Source organism: Papio anubis, chromosome 10, assembly GCF_008728515.1.
Source record: "Papio anubis isolate 15944 chromosome 10, Panubis1.0, whole genome shotgun sequence".
In the NCBI taxonomy this organism is placed as follows: Eukaryota; Metazoa; Chordata; class Mammalia; order Primates; family Cercopithecidae; genus Papio; species Papio anubis.
In genome coordinates, this window is record NC_044985.1 from 61,842,429 (window position 1) to 61,859,518 (window position 17,090).

General features: G+C 40.3%; 1 non-coding gene across 1 annotated transcript; it reads left to right on the forward strand.

Moving 5' to 3' along the window:
* Positions 1-494: 494 nt before the first annotated feature.
* On the forward strand, positions 495-609 carry LOC116269359. Its single transcript, XR_004176821.1, has one exon. It is a non-coding gene; the product is annotated as a U5 spliceosomal RNA (small nuclear RNA).
* The last annotated feature ends 16,481 nt before the right edge of the window (positions 610-17,090 follow it).

The window sequence follows — 17,090 nt, forward strand, 5'->3', positions numbered from 1 at the left end:
CACCTTACAAAAATAGGCACAAAATACATTTTTATCCATTTGGATTATAGCATAAAGGATTCCTATGTATGTCTCCTGCAGAGATTCTGTTAAGTGTGTATTCTCTATAGATGTTGCAATAATTGTTTAGGTACTACCCTTTCAAACTGAAGTTTTACTTAGGCTTATTTTTAAAGATTATGCTAATTTTTATTTTAATGTTGTGTTTTTGTTGTTTGTACAATTTTACTAGTGCCTGGTTCACAGTCCAAATACAAATCTAGGTGATTTTTGAATAATAGATGATACTTGTTAAACTCTAACTATATCACTACTGTTCCAAGCACTGTAAGATATTTTCCCATTTAGCCATCTAACAGTTCTGTGAAATTAATACTGTGAGGCACAGGGAGGTTAAATGACTTCTGACAGGACACATAGCAAATAAGTAATGGAGCTGGGATTCACGTTCAAGAAATATGACTCCATGGCCTCACTTAAGTTCACACACTGTGATACTCCGGTTTCTCTTCAGATCATATAAATCTTTGGCCTTTTACTGAAGATTTCCATGAACAGGAACAGTTATGAGTCTTTACCCAATTTTTTGAGGCCTCTTGTTTAATGATTTTTTTTTTTTTTTTAAGTTTACACGCTGTTTAATTCAACCACTGTTCTGGGTTTTATTTGTTTTTTAAGAAGTATAAAATCTTTTATGTTATAAATAGACCATGCAATTGTGAAAAAATTTTATTCCATTGTATGACTCCTTGAAAGAATGAGGTGGAAAAATAAAGTAAGAAAAGTATAACTGAGATGAGAAGAAGTGAAAGCAAGAGAAAAGGATTAGAGATGGCAGAATAAAGAGGGTGACTCAGTGACTTCGGGGTCAAAGTGTTGGTTCCTTTTTCACCTTGGTTATACAAGTTTATTCAACAATAATATATTGAACATGTATGTACTAACTGCCGAGGACATAATGGTGAAGAGAAAAAAAGATGACTTCTTTGCCCTTATGTATAATAGCTTATATAATTATTATAAGCTTCTATTATATAACGTAGTTTGAAAAAGTAGTTTACAGTGAGTCAGCTGCCAGTAAGGCACGCTGGCTTCTCCCCAACCTATCAATTTTAGAGGATTCACAAGAACACAGGAATCCCCCTTTACTGTCATCCTTAATTTGGCCACACCTAATTCTGCTTTTGTGTTTGTTTTAAAGGGTTTTATTGTTGTGTTTTTGGGGATAAAGATTACAGTGTCATCTACACATCTTAAGTGTAAGATTTGAGAATTCTTGATTAACGCATACACTCTTATAACCCACTTGGAGACTATTCCCATGGGTCTGTTGTGTTTCTGTTTGTCTTGTAAGCAAAGGCACTATCTTTTTAAAGATGTTTATATAGTAAACAGAATCAGAAGACAGATAATGTCTCCCTCTGGTGCAAGAGACAAATTCTGGTTAGTAAAATTAAGATAATGTCTCCTTCCAGGGCAAAGGGCAAGCAGAGTTACAGCTCTTGATTAAAGATTTAGGCTCCTTAAGCTTGGTGTTCCTCAGTTCTAGCACACACTGTGGCATGCACGGCATCCACTCAGGTCACTCTGCATTACCCCTGTAAGGCCTGGGGGACAAAAGGAGCCAAGGCAGACATGCAGCTCAGGCTGCTTACTGTGTTGCAGATAATGAAGTCCTTTGTATCTGATGCAGGAGATGGTGGCAGGCTTTTTATCTTGCAAGTAGGATAACATCTCAGACCCTTCACAGTTCTTGACAATCCCACCCCTTCAAGATAGAGATCATTTTTATTGGGGCAGCAAGTTCCCTCATGCCCCTTTCCCATCAATCTCACAAGAATATCCTTTTTCTGATTTCATTCACACTAGATAGTGTTGCCTTTTCTAGAACATCACATACATGGAATCATACAGTATACAGTTGTCCCTTGGTATCTGAGGAGGAATGTTCTCAGGACCTCCCTGCAGATACCAAAATCCACGGATGCTCAAATTGTTAAGTCTCATATAAAATGATGTAGGCCAGGTACAGTGACGTACGCCTGTAACTGCAGCATTTTGGGAGGCTGAGGTGAGTGGATCACTGACCTCAGGAGTTTGAGACCAGCCTGGGCAACATGGTGAAACCCCATCTCTCAAAAACAAAAGAAAAATTAGCCTGGCATGGTGGCTACCTATATTCCCAGCTGTTTGTGGTACTGAGGTGGGGAGATCACTTGAGCCCAGGAGGTGGAGGTTGCAGTGAGCCAAGATTGTGCCACTGCACTCCAGCCTGGGTAACAGAGCAAGACCTGTCTCAAAAATAAATAAAAATAAAGTGGTGTAGTATTTGCATATAACCTATGCACATTTTCTTGTTTACTTTATCTGTAGATTACTTATAATATCTAGTACAATGTAAATGCTATGTAAACAGTTGTTATACTGTATTGTTTAGGAAATAACGACAAGAAAAAGATCTGTATGTATTCAATGCAGGCACAACCATCCTTTTTTTTTTCACGTATTTTCAAACTAGGCTGGTTGAATCCGCAGATGTGGAACCAGGGATACACACAGTTGACTGTGCACTCATTTGTATTTATGTGCTTTCACTCAGCATGAAGTCTGTGAAATTCATCCATGCTGTGGTGCGTATCAGTGATTCATTCCTTCTCCTGGCTGAAGAGTAGCCCAATGTAAGAGTAACAGTTGTAACATTAGTAATTCACATGTTTAGCTTTATCATATGTAAGACATTGGGAATCAAACATTGTTTAGACTAGATTCTATTACCTTTAGATGAAGAGTCTTCATTTCTGTTCTAGCAGGCACTTAGCTGATTTGGACCCCCATTTCCACCTCTCCCTCTTTTGCAATGGGTGGCTCCTGGATTTCTGTTGGAGTTTTCAGCCTTTCAGGTGTTGTTTTCCATCACCACCACCTCTGGTAGTCTCCCTTGCACATGCACAACCAAAGAGTCAGCCAAAAATTTAGAGTGAGGTTTATCATAGATTTTGGGACTCCTTGTTTTTTGGCTCTGCCCTTTTTAGGGGATGCTCCCTTGCTCTCAAATTGCTTAGGCATCCCCATAGTGTGCCCATTGACTCAAGCCATTAAGACTGCACTTTTCTGCTTGAGTTCTAGCATTGCTGTGCTGAGGTAAAGGTTCATAAACATGAATCTCACCCGGTGTGGTTCTCTTCTTTCAATGTTTACTCCCCTTGGTTTCTGCCTGCTTTTGGGAATTCTCCAAGTACCTTCAATTAGGTCATATATATGTGAACTAATTGAATATATATATATGTTGCCCAGAGTTTGTAATTGTTGTAGGAGACATAGTCTGATAAAAGCTCCTCTATCATTTTCAGAATCAGTGTAGTGTATTTTTATTCCTGTGTAGTGTATTTTTATTCCTTTTTCTCAAAATTTCTGTGACATTTTACTTTGGATGTGTATCTTATAAGCAACATGTGGCTAAATTTTGTTCTTTGTGGAATCTGATAGTCTGTGGAATCATCAGGTCACTTTAACGCATTTACATCCATTGTGATTAATGACATTTAGATTTGCTTATTTACTCATTTATTCATTCATTTAGAAGTGTGGTCTTGCTGTGTTGCCCAGGCTGGTCTTAGACTCCAGGGCTCAAGTGATCCTCCTGCTTCATACTGCTGAATAACTGGGACTTCTAGTGTGTGACATCATGCCTAGTTTTGTTTTGTTTTGTTTTGTTTTTTTTTTTTTTTTTTGAGACAGAGTTTTGCTCTTGTTGCCCAGGCTAGAGTGCAATGGTGTGATCTTGGCTCACTGCAACCTCTGCTTCCTGGGTTCAAGCGATTCTCCTGTCTCAGCCTCCCAAATAGCTGTGATTATAGGCGTGCACCACTATGCTGGGCTAATTTTCTATTTTTAGTAGAGACGGAGTCTCACCATGTTGGTCAGGCTGGTCTTGAACTCCTGACCTCAAGTGATCCACCAACATCAACCTCCCAAAGTGTTGGGATTAAAGGCGTGAGCCACCGCACCCGGCCCATCATGCCTAGCTCTTGCATTTATTTTTTGACACTTTATTTTATGTGTTTACCATTATTTACATTTGGTTCTTTAGTTCTGTTCATCTGCCAGGTTGATAAGGTTTTCTATTATCCCCCCACTTTGATGTTCTCCTTACTTGGAAGTTACAGATTACATTTATGTTTCTTAGGGGCCACCCTTAAACTTCCTACTAAAGTCTAAAGTTGTTTAGTATTTCTACCTTCCTTCCAAACAGGAAAAGGACATTATTTTGTTTACTCATTAACAGATTCCTACCTTTCCTTTTATTGTTGTCTGGAAATTCAGTATCAACATTTTTATCATAAAATATATTTTTTTAAAAATTAATATTCAAACATGACAATTTTATGCTCATCATTGTTTCTTTTTAAGCAAAATAATTTTATTGATATACAATTCACATACCATAAAATCACCATTGTATTTTGCATCTAACTTCTTTCCCTTACCTTCACTTTTCTTCTTGCAAGCTCTAATGGTTATTTCAGTGAGATGTATTTTGGGGTTTTGTTTCATTTTGTTTCCTTTTTGTCTGCAAATGCCTTTACTTTGCTTTCACTCTTAGATAGTAGCTTCTGGCTTAGTATAGAATTCTACAACTGGAGTTATTTTCCCTTAGCAATTTGAAACATCATTCTATTGCATCCTGTCACTTATTTTTCTCAATTAGAAATCTGTTATTAGTCTAATTTTTATTCCTTTATGGTTGATTTTGTTCCCTCTTTGATAACTTTAAATTTTTTTTGTATCCTGCAGTTTTACTCTTATGTGTCTATGTAAGAGTTTATATTTTATCCTGCTTGGTACAGAATGTACTTTTACTCTAAGGGATTATTCTTCAATTCTGGAAAGTTATCTGCCCCTATGTCTTCAAATGTTGGTTCTTTGTAATTTTGTCTATTTTCTTCTTTTGAAATTTTATTAGACAGTTGGAGCCTCTCAATCTGGTCTCTGTGTCACTTATTTTCTCACTTATTTTAAAAAATCTTTCTCTGTTGCATTTTTCGTTATTTCCTCAGTAATGCCTTAAAATATAGTAATTCTTTCTTAGACCATGTGCAGTCTAGGATGTCCATTGAGTCTTGAAATTGGTATGTTTTCCTAATTTTTTAAACTCTTTTATTTTATTTATTTATTTTAAAAATATTTACGTTTTTAGAGACAGGGCCTCACTGTGTTGCCCAGGCTGTAGTGCAGTGGCTATTCACGGGAGCAATCATAATGCACTGTATCCTTGAACTTCTGGCCTCAGGCCATCCTCCTGCCTCTGCGTCCCAAACAGCTGGCATATGCCACCATGTCCAGCAAATTTTTTTAAAAACTCTTTCTACCTATTCTTGGATCACTTAAGCCTGACTTTGTTTCATAATTTATTCTTTTTAAAAATTTTTGTGGCCAGACATGGTGGCTCACGCCTGTAATCCCAGCACTTTGGGAGGCTGAGGTGGGCAGATCACCTGAGGTCAAGAGTTCGAGACCAGCCTGGCTAACATAGCGAAACCCCTTCTCTACTGAAAATACAAAAATTAGCCAGGTGTGGTGGCATGTGACTGTAATTCCAGCTACCTGGGAGGCTGAGACAGGAGAATCGCTTGAACCCAGGAGGCAGAGGTTGCAGTGAGCTGAGATTGCACCACTGTACTGCAGCTTGGGTGACAAAGCAAGACTCTGTCTAAAAAAAAAAAACCTACACCCACAATTATTTTTGCTACATGCCTGTCTTTCTAGACTTTATTATGAGGAATTAATGCTCACTCAATTTTTGAGGGACCCTGCCCTTAAGCTTTCTAGAAACCCCTTTTTCCAGGTGAAAGGATCTACCAGGCACTACTTTAATTCTTTCAGATGTCTAAATGAAGGACATAACAGCCTTGTCCTTAGTTTGATGTTTTTCTCCCAGGATGGTTCTGAAACTCACTGGAGATTAAGAATTGTATTCTTCAACTAAGCAAGTTCTGGGCTCTCTAAACACCTCTTGCAAGTCAGTGGGATTTTTTTCTGAATTTCTCATTTTTCTTGCTGTTTTATCAAATAGGACTTAAAGTTGGGAGCAGTGGCTCATGTCTGTAATCCCAGCACTTTGGGAGGCTGAGGGAGGTGGATTGCTTGAGGCCAGGAGTTCAAGACCAGCCTGGCCAGCATGGCGAAACCCTATCTCTACTAAAAATACAATAAAGCCGGGTGCAGTGGCTCACGCCTGTAATCCCATCACTTTGAGAGGCCAAGGTGGGTGGATCACCTGAGGTCAGGAGTTCGAGACCAGCCTGACCAACATGGAGAAACCCCCGTCTCTACTAAAAATATGAAAAATTAGCCAAGTGTGGTAGCGCATGCCTGTAATCCTGGCTACTCAGGAGGCTGAGGCAGGAGAATGTCTTGAACCCAGGAGGCAGAGGTTGCAGTGAGCCAAGATTGCATCATTGCACTCCAGCCTGGGCAACAAGAGCGAAACTCTGTCTCAAAATAAATAAATAAATAAATAAATAAATAAATAAATAAGCTGGATGCTGTGGCGCACACCTGTAATCCCAGCTACTCGGAAGGCTGAGGCAGGAGAATCTCTTGAACGTGGGACACAGAGGTTGCAGTGAGCCAAGATCGCACCACTGCACTCCAGCCTGGGCAACAGAGTGAGTGAGACTTGGTCTCAATAATAATAATACTTAAAGCACCTAGCCCCATACCTTTGATATATGCCTAGAAACTATCCTACTATCCTCCACATTACTATGGGCAACCATTGTACAAATATAGATTGCCATTTTTCAGTTTCTCTAATAGTTCCCTCACCATATCCACCACCCTAAGCTAATACCATACATTTTAGGTTCTGGTTACAGCAGCATACCAGTATTAGGTGCTGACTTCTAGTTAGCTTACTGTTGCTATGGAAGAAACAATCACAAAATCTCAGTGACATGTAAGCTTTTAAGCTTTTCATTTTGTTAATAACCTTTTAATTTTCTCATAGGTCTGCAAGTCATTTAGGGCAACTTCAGGCTGCAGTCGCTGAAGTAGCTTTACTTTACAAAGCAGGTCTCAGGCAGCCAGGACAGTTATGCTCCACATGCTCATTCTGAGGTGCAGGTGGAATCTGGGGCCCTGGGCAGCCTGGGCCTCTCTGAGGAGATGACAGTTGTACTGACTTATGGGTGATGAGAAGGGCCCAGCTGGGAAGAATGGAGGAGGGTGTGCCAGTGCAAACACCCTGGGGCAAGTGTTCAAGGGACAGGGAGGAAGCTGTGGGCCTGGAACAGTGAGAGAGGGAGAGTGGAGGAGGGGAGGCCAGGAGGCTGCTGGATCATATCACCTGGGGCACTGTCAGCCACAGAGAGGGTGTAAGGTGAGTGGAGTTGCCAGGTCTGCAAACAGGGAGGGCACTTCTGCTAAGCATGCTTATTCTGGGGCCCAGGGCAGCAGCTACCCTGGGGAAAATTCTCATTGTGGTGACAAAAGTACAAGGGGGCAAGCCCCATTAGATAAGGACATTTCTTTTTTTTTTTTTTTGAGACAGAGTCTCGCTCTGTCGCCCAGGCTGGAGTGTAGTGGCCTGATCTCCACTCACTGCAAGCTCTGCCTCCTGGGTTCACGCCATTCTCTGGCCTCAGCCTCCTGTGTAGCTGGGACTACAGGCGCCCGCCACCACGCCCAGCCAATTTCTTTTGTATTTTTAGTAGAGACGGGGTTTCACCATGTTAGCCAGGATGGTCTCGATCTCCTGACCTCGTGATCTGCCCGTCTCGGCCTCCCAAAGTGCTGGGATTAGAGGCTTGAGCCACCGCGCCTGATAAGCACATTTCAAGTCCTTGCTTTCATCATACCTACTAACACCCCATTGGCCAAAGCATGTCCCATGGCTGAGCCCAGAAAAGTATACTGCTTTTTTTTTTTTTTCTTTTGAGACAGTCTTGCTCTGTCACCCAGGCTGGAGTGCAGTGGCGCAATCTCAGCTCATTGCAGCCTCCACCTGGAGGTTCAAGCAGTTCTCTGCCTCAGCCTCCCGAGTAGCTGGGATTACAGGCACCCACCACCATGCCTGGCTAATTTTTGTATTTTTAGTAGAGACGGGATTTCACCATCTTGGCCAGGCTGGTCTTAACTCCTGACTTTGTGATCCACTCGCCTCGGCCTCCCAAAGTGCTGGGATTACAGGCGTGAGCCATTGTGCCGGACCATACTTCCTTTTATGGGAAGAACTTCAACGTTACATTGGCAAAGGATATGGGCACAAAAAGGGGTAAATAAATTGGACCTATAAATCATTTTATTTTAAAGATACATGCACGCATATGTTTACTGCAGCACTATTCACAATAGCAAAGAAATGGAATCAACCCAAATGCCCATTAGTGATAGACTGGATAAAGAAAATGTGGTACATGTACACCATGGAATACTATGCAGCCATAAAAAGCAATGAGATCATGTCCTTTGCAGGGACATGGATGGAGCTGGAAGCCATCATCCTCAGCAAACTAACACAGAAACAGAAAACCAAACACCACATGTTCTCACTCTTAAGTGTGAGCTGAACAACGAGAACACATGGACACAGGGAGAGGAACATCACACACTGGGGTCTGTCAGTGGTGATGAGAGCAGGTAGGGGGAGGGAGAGCATCAGGAAAAATAGCTAATGCATGTGGGGCTTAATACCTAGGTGATGGGTTGATAGGTGCAGCACACGTTTACCTATGTAACAAACCTGCATGTCCTGCATATGTATCTGGGAACTTAAAATTTTAAAAAATGATAATGTGGACAAGTCATTGATTACATCCTTCATGATAACATGTAGAATACTGGTTGCCAGCTTGTGTTTCTGTCCTGCCTCCTGAAGCTCACAGCTTCCCCTAAAGCTGTAGTCTCAAGCAGTAGTCAGCAGCTTTTTAAAGCTTCCTTGTGAAAGGGATGGGACTAAGTGAGGATCACCAGCCTAGCTCCTGGTTTTAGGCAGTGAACCTGTCTCTGATCTCCCAAAAGGATATGAACTCACAATTGCCTCTATCTACTTCTTGACCCAGAATTCAGCAGGCTCATGACTCCCACCTACCTATTTTCTTCATTGCATTTTCTGTTCCTGGCTCACAGAGATTTATCTTACTGAACACAGCTAAGTCCTTTCTTTTTTTAAACACATTAAAAAAAAAAATAAGCTGTCTATTTTTTTCCTTTAATGTATTATGTATCATGGCCATGAGTTTTGAGTAAAGGAATAATGCCAATCATGAACTTTCAATAGCATTGTAATCCTAAGTCCTAGAATCCTATATGAAATATATCCTTTATTTCATGTGTTGGTTTTTTAAAAATAAAAGGTTTTAAAATCCCTTGGCACTTAAGTATGCCAAATTTAGTCTATCACCAAAAAATAGTTTCATAAATATTCCAATTCAGTACCTTTTTTAAAAAATGATCAGGCAGATTATATAAAAGGAAAATAGGCCAGGAGTGGTACCTCATGCCTGTAATCCCAACACTTTGGGAGGCTGAAGCAGGAGAATTGCTTGAGCCTAGGAGTTCGAGACAAGTCTGGGCAACAAAATGAGACCCTGTCTCTGCGAAAAATACAAAAATTGTCCTGGTGGGGTGGCATGTACCTATGGTCCCAGCTACATGGGAGGCTGAGGCAGGAGGATCACTTGAGCCTAGGAGGTCAAAGCTGCAGTGAGCTGTGATCAAGCCACTGCATTCCAGCCTGGGAGACAGTGAAAGACCCTGTCAAATAAATAAATAAATAAATAAATGGAAAATAGCCAGCAGATTGGACCATTAAACTAGTAAAATGAGTGTATATCAAATATGAAGTTATTTTATCACAGCCTGGTTATCTCATTTTCTTCTCTATCTCTTATCAAAATTTTCTTCTTTGTTTTTGACTTTTTATTATAGAAAATTTATTATGGAAAATTTTAAATATATAAACTGTACACAGAATAGTGTAACAACTTTTTTGTACCCATCACTGAGCTTTCATAATCATGAATCTCGGCAAATTTAGTTTCCTTTGTCCCCGGAGGTTGGAAACTATGACCCACAGACTAAATCCAGCCTGTCGCCTCCTTTTGCAAATAAAATTTTGTTGGAACACAGCCATACACTTCTGTTTACATGCCTGTTTTTGTGCTGCAGTAGTGGAGTTGAATAGTTGCAAAAGAAGTTGTATGGCCTGCAAAGTCTAAAATAGTTACTATTTAGCCCTTTACAGAAAAAGTTTGCTGACTCCTGAACTTTCATCCACTCATCTCAGGAAAAATGTCTCTTTCATATTACATTTTTTCATGTTTTAGTATGTCTCTAGAAGCTAATCACTTTTTAAAAAGACAATAACACTCTTACGTACAAAATTAACAGCAATGCACTAGTTTTCTCTTCTTTTCTATAAAACTCCAACTAAATAAGAACAAGTAAGAATTGTTTAATAGTTCACTTTCTTCCTAACTCATTATTCAGGTCCACCCATAGTCTGCAAACCTTTGAAAGAGCTGCAGACTATTCTTTATCAGTGGTTTACTCTCAGTAATTTTAACAGTCTAACAAACAATTTATCTGTAGATGACCCCAAAGAATAGCATATCCTGAATTTAACAAAGCATGTAAGAAAGTTAAGCAATAATGGCAATCATTAGAGAGATTTCAGCACAATTGCAATTTGAGTTCTATTAAGGTTCTGTGAAAAAAATGCAGCCTATAAATACAATCTCAGTTTTAAAAGGCTAATAGTGTTACCATTTGTTTGTTTGTTTGTTTGTTTGTTTTGCCACATTGATTTTACTTTCCTTGAGAAAACCAAGTTCATTTTTTGAGGTTTTAATAGTTATGTGAATGTAAGCATTTTTAAATAATATTTTATATTAAAATAGTCCTTTATAGTTTACTTGGCAGCTTTATGGGAGCTATCTCATTTAATATTTACACAACCCAGTGAGATAGAGATTATTTTCTTACTAAAGGGTTCTGCTGAGACACAAACCCAAGTTGTCTATTCTGTTCAAAGTCCATCACCCTTATGCTGCTGAACTGGCAATCACAAATCTTACCACAGAGCAGTTTTAAATGGGTTTTATCACCTTTTACAGGCCTTGGCTATATAAATTGTACTATGTTATGCAAACTATTAACTTTACATTACTTCCTAGATATACCAAAGATACACATCTACACAGTAAAGATATTGGAATAAACCTATGACATCTGTACCTTTGGAGCTTAGAATTTCAAGCACAGAGTGCTGTATATTTCAAACTCAAAGAGCAAGAAACACTCCATTATAGAGTTTTCATAAACTCTTCTTTAGCATACTTTTATATCCTTATGATGGGTGAAGTGCCCTAGTGGAGAGGGGACCTTAATAGAGCTCAGAGACATAGGCCAGGTGTGGTGGCTCACCCATGTAATCCCAACACTTTAGGAGGCCAAACCAGGAGGATAGCTTGAGCCCAGGAATTTAGAACCAGCCTGGACAACTGTATTAGTCCATTTACACACTGCTGATAAAGACATACCTGAGACTGGAAAGTAAAAGAGGTTTAATGGACTTACAGTTCCACGTGGCTTGGAAGGCCTCACAATCAAGGCAGAAAGCAAGGAGGAGCAAGCTATGTCTTACATGGATGGTGGCAGGCAAAGAGAGCGCTTGTACAGAGAAACTCCCGTTTTTAAAACCATCAGATCTCATGAGACCCATTCACTATCATGAGAATAACATGGGAAAGACCTGCCCCCATGTTTCAATCATCTCCTGCCAGGTGCTTCTGACAACATATGGGAATTATGGGATCTACAAGACAAGATTTGAGTGGGAACACAGAGCCAAATCATATCATTCTGCCCCTGGTCCCTCCCAAATCTCATATCTTCACATTTCAAAACCAATCATGCCTTCTGAACAGTCCCCAAAAGTCTCAATTCATTTCATCATTAACTCACAAGTCCATAGTTCAAAGTCTCATCCAACACAAGGCAAGTAAGTCCCTTCCACCTATGAGCCTGTAAAATCAAAAGCAAGTTAGTTAATTCCTAGATACAATAGGGGGACAGGCATTGGGTAAATACAGCCAATCCAAATGGGAGAAATTGGCCAAAACAAAGGGGCTACAGGCCCCATGCAAGTCCGAAATCCACAGGACAATCAGATCTTAAAGCTCCAAAATGATCTCCTTGGACTCCATGTCTCACATCCAGGTCATGCTGATACAAAAGGCAGGTTCCCATTGTCTTGGGCAGCCCCACCCCTGTGGCTTTGGAGGGTACAGCCTCCTTCCCAGCTGCCTTCACTGGCTAGCATTGAGTGTCTGTGGCTTTTCCAGGTGCATGGTACAAGCTGTCAGTGGATCTACCATTCTGGAGTCTGGAAGACGGTGACGCTATTCTCACAGCTTTACTAGGTGGTGCCCCAGTAGGGACTCTGTGTGGGGGCTCCCACCCCACATTTCCCTTCTGCACTGCCCTAGCAGACGTTCCTCATGAGGACCCCACCCCTACAGCAAACTTCTGCCTGGGCATCCAGGCATTTCCCTACATCTTATGAAATCTAGACGGAGGTTCCCAAACCTCAATTCTTGACTTTTGTGCACTCACAAGCTCAACACCACATGGAAGCTGCCAGGGCTTGAGGCTTGTATCCTCTGAAGCCACAGTCCGAGCTCTACATCAGCCCCTTTCAGCCATGGCTGGAGCAGCTGGGATGCAGGGCACCAAGTCCCTAGACTGCACACAGCATGAGGACCCTGGACCCAGCCCATGAAACCACTTTTTCCTCCTAGGCCTCTGGGCCTGTGATGGGAGGGGCTGCCATGAATGCCTCTCACATGCCCTGGAGACATTTTCCCCATTGTCTTGGGGATTAACATTTGGCTCCTAATTACTTATGCAAACTTCTGAGGCTGGCTTGGATTTCTCCTCAGAAAACGAGATTTTTCTGTTCTATTGCATTGTCAGGTTGCAAATTTTCTGAACATTTATGCTCTGCTTCCCTAATAAAACTGAATGCCCTCAACAGCATCCAAGTCACCTCTTGAATGCTTTGCTGTTTAGACATTTCTTCTGCCAGATACCCTAAATCATCTCTTTCAAGTTCAAAGTTCCATAAATCTCTAGGGCAGGGGCAAAATGCTGCCAGTCTTTTTGCTAAAACATAACAAGAGTCACCTTTGCTCTGGTTCCCAACAAGTTCCTCGTTTCCATCTGAGACCACCCCAACCTGGATGTCATGGTTCATATCACTATCAGCATTTTTGTCAAAGCTATTCAACAAGTCTCTAGGAAGTTCCAAACTTCCCTACATTTTCCTCTCTTCTTCTGAGCCCTCCAAACTGTTCCAACCTATGCCTGTTACTCAGTTTCAAAGTCGATTCCACATTTTTGGGTATCTTTTCAGTAATGCCCCACTCTACCGGTGCCAATGTACTTTATTAGTCTGTTTTCATACTGCTGATAAAGACATACCCAAGACTGGGAAGAAGTTTAATGGACTTACAGTTCCACATGGCTGGGGAGGCCTCACAATCATGGAGGAAGGCAATTTGTAGCAAGTCATGTCTTACATGGATGGCAGCAGGCAAAGAGACAGCTTCTGCAGAGAAACTCCTGTTTATAAAACCTTCAGATCTCATGAGACCCATTCACTATCATGAGAATAGCACAGGAAAGACCCACCCCCATGATTCAATCATCTCCCACCAGGCCCCTCCCACAACACATGGGAATTATGGGACCTACAAGATGAGATTTGGGTGGGAACACAGAGCCAAACGATTTCAACAACATAGCAAGACCCTGTCTCTACAAAAGTAATTTTTTAGAAATTAGGTGTGGTAGTGTATACCTGTAGTGCCTGCTACTCAGAAGGCTAAAATGAGAGGATTGCTTGAACCCAGGAGGTTCAAGGCTGCAGTGAGCTATGCTGGAGCCACTGTACTCCGGCTTAGGTAACAAAGAGAGACTCTGTCTCAAAAAATAAAAAATAAAAAAAGTAGAGCTCAGAGAAATGGCTGATTTCAGGATTAGGGCAGAGGAAATACAAGATTAACCTGGAAAATCTTACTAGGCTAGAAAGTAAGAAGTGCCCCCCAAAATTGTGCAGGCATCAAGTCAAAATGACTCAGAAGTCAGCTTGAAGGGTACACCACTAGATAAATCTGGAACAATTTGAGCATCAAAGTAAATAATAGTAATAAATTGATTAAAGCATAAATCCATGAGTTCATAGTCATATAAATAAATAAATAAATTGATACCTAGTGAAGAATGAGATATTTACATAGCCTCAACTATGTCCTGCAAAATATTTATGAATAAAAAAAGGGAAATGGAGTCAATTTACAATAGAGGAGCCTAGAAGATACCATTTTAATCAAATAATCAAAGTGAACATCTCAGTAATAAAACAAATCGAAAATGTAGACCTTCTGATAGAATGCAATGAGAACACAGCATTGCTTCGGTGAGATTCTTGCCAAAGAAGCAAAACCTTATCATAAGGTAATATCAGACAAAGCTAAACTGGGGAACATTATAAAAATTAATGACATATAATCTTCTAAAGTGTCAGGGTCCTGAAAGTCAAGGAAAGACAGAAATGGTTCCAGATTGAAGACAACTAGAAAGATGAACTAAATGCAGTACTTGATTTTGGACTGGATTCTTTTATTATAAATTACATTGGAACATTTGGTAAAACTTGAACATGGTCTAAGGATTAGATCATAGCAATGTGCTGATGTTAACTCCCTGTCTTGAGTAGTTGTGTTCTGGTTAAATAGGAGAATATCACTGTCTGTAGGAAAAAACACACTAAAGTATAGGGGTAATACAGCATCAGATCAGCAACTTACTCTCAAACTATTCAAATAACAAAAGTGACTTTTCCTCTTTCTGAAAGTTTTCTGTACGTTTAACATGGCTTCAAAATGCAAATTGTTTTTCACAAAAATGCAAAACTAAACGTACATTAAGTTACAGCAGACTCTCACAGATATTTGTCACATAATGCCATTTTCCTTGGCCACAGGTTTAGCTACAGAACGATATCTTGCCAGTCTTTTACATCAGAAAAACTAGTTATCGAAGACAATTGTCTATAAAAACTTTAATAATACCATATTTATTTTTTTGTTGGGAAACGGGACAATTTGCAAGATAGAACAAGGATATTCATTTATTAAACAAATATTAAACATGCATTAAGCTTTGTGGTAGGTACGAATTTTCTCTCTGTGGTGGTCACTGTCATGCACTGCTCAGATTCTCCCTTCAGGACTGAAGGTTTTATTCCCCTAGCAGCAAGGAATGCTGTGGACGAGGCAGCCCTCAGCTGTCAGTTCCTTTCAGGGATTTCCTCAGTTGAAGAGAGATTCCTTGCCTAAGGTGACAGTCCCTTTCTGGGGTGGTCTACATCCAATCACTGGTCAATGCAGAGGTATAAAGGCCTAGCCCTCTTGCCCCAATTCAAGGCATCTTTGATGGATCATCCCTGCTTCAGAATATCCCAGAGGGCTAAGGGTTTCATTGAGAATCCATCAATCCATCACAGCTCCACTTCTCCCTCTGCCAGTCCCTTCCCTTTCCCTGCCTTTCCTGTCCTAGGTGATGATCCTTGGAGCATGCCTAATGAACCTCCTTCTTGCTCATCTCTGACTCACAGTCTGCCTCTCCAAAAGCCCACTTGTGCCATCTTGCTCACTGATTTCTCTCTGGAGTTACAAAGGACCATTATTTTTTCAACTTTTTGACTATTAAATAAGGCTATAATTTATAACATTAAAATTTTATGAACTTCTCTTTGCCTGCTCCACTTTCCATCTCTTGATCAAACAACATGAAGTGGAAAAATATAGACGTTGAGAATGGGAACAGAAAAAGCCTAAGTGGAAACCAGAGTCTGTCTTGGGAAGGCAAGTTAAGGTGTAGGACGAGTTTGTCTGGTCCACCACCCTTTTCTTTGCTATTTTCTCCCTCTTTCACCCCCTGCCTCCTAGTGATGCCTGTGTTCCATGCATTCATATTGCATGGCTCCTCCCTTCTCAGAAGAGTAACTCATCCTTACTGGAGCTGACTTGCCTTACTTAAGTCAATTCCAGCTACTACAACAGACTACAATAAACTGGGCAGCTTGAACAACAGATATTTATTTCTCACAATTCTGGAGACTGGGAAGTTCAAGATAAAAGGGCTTGCAGATCTAGTGTCTAGAGAGGACACACTTCCTGGTTTGCAGATGGCCATCTTCTCCACGTATTCTCATGTGGCAGGGAGCAGAGAAAGAGGAAGGGGATGGGGAGACAGAAAAAGAGAGAAAAACCTCTTCTCCTTAAAAAGGCACTAATCTTGCTCCACTCTCATAACCTAATTACTTCCCAAAGTCCCCACCTCCAAATACTATAACTTTGGGGGTTAGGATTTCAACATACGAGTTTTTCAGGGAACATAAACATTTAGTTCATAACAGGATTTAAAGTGTCATTCTCCTTCAAGAGTCTTCAGTAGAAATAAACTGTTTGTTGTTGTTGTTGTTGTTGATGTTGTTATTTGTTTTTAGGCTTATTCCATTCAAAACATACCCAGAGATTGGTGGAAGGAAGATAATGAATCTGTTGCCGTTAGTAAGGTAGATGGTTTTGGTACTCTCCTGAATCATCCGTGTAGGCAGTTGTCTTCTCCATTTACACATCAATTGAAGTTCTCTTGTAATAAGTCCTTGGGGGAAATATCTGGGAAAAGCTAGTATTTGGAACTATTCCTATTTGAAAAATTGCTACAAATCCTTTACCCCAGGCATTAGCAGATTAAATCATTTTTTGCAGAAACAGACAGAGATTTAATTCTTATGACACAAATTAGCTCTATTTTGTTTGCTAACATCTATTTTTATCAGACCGTAGGCATTAGAAATCAATGTTTAAGTTAAGAAAACTGTATCTTTAGGGATGTCAGATTTAAAATTCTGCCTAATTAGATAGTCCTGGATATTACCAATTTTTTTTACTTTTTCAAGTAATGTAAGTGTGATACGCTATCAGTATTATGAAACAAACACCCTTTTTCCATTTTTT